We start from the raw sequence: 3,756 nt of genomic DNA on the forward strand, positions 1-3,756 counted from the left end.
TCATATGATTTTGTATAGAAGTTAAAATGTTATAATTATATGGCTGATAAATTTATCAGTATTATTAATAAGGGTTTGGCTTTGGTCCAGTCCGCCATTGGACTGGACCGTGTTGTTGGGCTTGTGGGGGCTCACCACGGGTCTCGTTTTGAAAATCTGAACCGTTCAATATGTAGAACTCGTCGAGTATTATATGCCTGTGAAAAATCACGTTGATCGGATATCAATAGCTATGTGATCAAAACAGTTTTTTATCAACCGTTAATTTATTCACCGTCCATTTTTTTATACAAAACTGATTTGATCACATAGCTATCGATATCCGATCAACGTGATTTTTACAAGCATATAATACTCGACGATTTCTACACATTGAACGGTTCATATTTTCAAAACGGGACCCGTGATGGATCCCCATGAGCCCAACAGCACGGTCCAGTCCGATGGCGGACTGGACCAAAGCCAAACCCTTATTAATAATATCAAATAATTATCCTACAAATACAAGACACATAAAAAATTTTAAAAATTTTAAAAAATTTTCATTATCAAAATAAGAGACACGTATATATACTCAAAATTTATATATAAATAAATTCAATAAATAAAATTTACCGGTGATTATTCTAAAAAAAACTAGCAAACCCACCGACAATCCTAATGATGATGACAGAAACTCGGGCCGGCATGACCACTTGCTTAGTCCTTACCAACCATTCATTGCCCACTCGCTCGTGTACAAAGATTATTCGAATTAAAAAAATAATAAAAATTAAAAATTAAAACTAGTTTAGTGGAGTGATAAATTAAAAAAACAAATTATTTTTATATGGTTTAATATTTCTTAGGGGAGGAAATTATTTTAAATTTTTATAAATATTTATTTGATATTTATTTATTTTTGTTAAATTAATTTTTATTTTTTAGAAAATCTTTAGAAAATTGATTCTACAATGGAAACCAAATCTTGAATTTTTATTTTTAATAAATTTTTAAAATTTATTTCAAAATATTTTACTTTTCAAATTAATCTAGTTTATATATATTCAAAAATAAATTTATTTTAAAAAAATATAAAAAATTTCTCTACCAAAAAATATATGAAAAGAATGTTTTAAAATTCAAAAAGTTATTTTTTTTTTAACTTATTGGACTTCTTTCAAAATTTTCAATTTATTTTTAAATTTTTCAACATTGTCTAGTTTAATAGAACCTAAACATGAAAAATATTTTCGAAATTAAAAAAATATATTACTAAAAATGAAAAAAATATTTAAAATATTTAAAAACAATTGCCAAACTCAATAGCTTTAATTTTTTAGAGCAAAGGCAATGGCAGCTTAAAATTTTACGTGAGAAGATAATAAAACTATTCTTTGTTTGGACATAAACTAATCATAAAATTAGATACAATCCTCTCAAATAAGCGCGAGACTTACAAAATTGTAAAACTCACCACATATGAGAGACTCACCTATAAATGAGGGTTGTGTTCTTTGTATTTATAGACTTTTTTCTAATACAAATTATTGGACTGAGTAAAATTGGGACACATTTGATTTGGTAAAAAATTAAGGAAAAATCGGTCTAGGGTCCCTCTTCCACTTTTCGTAATGGAAGAGATCCATAAAATTATTTTTTGATGTCTAAGGTCCTAAACATATATCAGACAAATTTCAGTCAAACCCACCGCCATTCTTACCCACAACCACCGCCATTCTGATCACCATTTCCATTTTCCATTCCTGTTCCCACCACCTCTGCTTCGCTTCCAAACCACCGACACAGATTGAGGTTTACCGTCTCTACATTTATATCCCAAAGGCTGTCTCGAAATCGTAACGAAGCCGAAGATGAAGCCGGTGAATGTTGAGTCCGCTCCCGATCTCACTTCTCTTTCCACTGTTACGCGATCCGGAAGATGTGTCGGTGGAAAGGTTTAGAGAGGTTCTCGCGGAGCTTGATCGACGGAGAGAAGCTCTACGGCACAATCACAGTCACCGACAGACAGAGTTCTCAATCCATCCACAACCGATCAAGAGATCATTACGAATCCATTAGCTCGGGCCAAATCGCTTTGCTGACTGGCCCAACTCGATCCATCTCAGCCTGCGACGGCTTCACCATCGACGTGGTTCTCAAGGATAAGGACAAATATATCTTGTTATAAAGGATCAAGTAAATTTGAAGAGAATGAGTAGATAGTGATATCTTCGGTTTAGTATTTATATAGATTTTTGCTGCTCATTAGGATTTTATTGAGGCAACTAGGGAGCCTGGCATCACATTCTTGGCTGCTAAGTTTGATAGTATACTTGGACTTAGTTTTCAAGAGATATCAGTTGGGAATGCTGTCCCTGTCTGGTAAGTTGATAAATATTTGTTGTTGATATTTCGATGATTGCTTGATTGTGTAATATTGGAAATTAAGGGAACCTGCTTGATTGACATGCATGTAACATTTCTCTGGAAACTAAGGATTTTTTTTTTTCTTCTCTGTACCTTTTGGTTCAACTGTTGAGATCTAGAAGCCTTGGATGTAAGTAAAAGACCATTTCTTTAACTACAGTCATGATTTTAGTATCAAATTACCCTTGGTATAAGAATTTCTCTAGAGAAAAATTCTGAAGTCCAGAGAAATTTGGTTAAAACACAAACAGAGAATCTAGAGAAATTCTCTGGATTGAATTTTCTCCATCAACCACTCCATCAGTCAGTCAATGCATCAGAGAAATTCTAGGAAGGATTGGGCTAGAAAAATTCTGAGAAGAATTGGACCAGAGAAATTCAAAATTTCTCTGGACTCAGCCAATGCATTAGAGAAATGTTGAGAAATTCTGGGAAGAATTGGGCCAGAGAAATTCTGAGAATAATACACTATCATAGTCTTTGCTATTTGTGTAACAATGTATGCTTCAAGTAATGCTCTTATCTAATCTTTCATTGCAACTCTATTCATCAATGAAATACCTATTTCATGCTTTTTAATTCTTAAATCAGTTTTGATCGACCATTATTGGCTCGATTGGCTCAACTTATCCATTATTATACTGGTTTTGTTTTTTATCCCCCCCAAATGGTCGTGTATCGTGTATCTTTTACATGGATTGGGTGATTTCAGAAGAAAAGAATATTGGATTGCTAAAAATGAGAGAAATTAGGGGAAATGAGAATAAAAGTAGAGAAACTCATCCAGAGAAATTTGGTCCAGAGAAATTTCTCTGGGCCAGAATTTATCTGACCAATTTTCTCTAGACTGAAATTTCTCTGGACCAATTTTCTCTGGACTGAAATTTCTCTGGATCAAAGTTGAGGGACCTTAGACATTATGAAAATATTGTTGATGGATCTTAGACATTATGAAAATATTTGGTGTCCTTTATGCTATAAAATCAAAATACCAGGGACCTTAAAAAAAAAATCCAAAAAATTAATTGTCATTATTGTTAATTATTTAATATCATACATATCATACATATCATAACAATAAATCATTTATTAGCATTTAAGTGTAGAGAAATCTCAAACAATTAGAGTACCAAATAAAAATGAAAAATGGAAATAAAAAAGATGTAATGAAAGAACATACTTTCTTAAATTGCTTTGAGCAACAGATAGGAAGTGAATTTATGTCCATATTCTAGTTTCTTTGAAAAATGAATAGGAAAATAAATTTAACATAATAATTCAAATAACTAATTAATTGATTAACAAAATCTCCTTATTTTAATATCACAAATGAGCCAATAAGTAATG

The sequence above is a fragment of the Camellia sinensis genome, chromosome 15, assembly GCF_055761805.1.
Source record: "Camellia sinensis isolate YWXY chromosome 15, ASM5576180v1, whole genome shotgun sequence".
Classification (NCBI taxonomy): domain Eukaryota; kingdom Viridiplantae; phylum Streptophyta; class Magnoliopsida; order Ericales; family Theaceae; genus Camellia; species Camellia sinensis.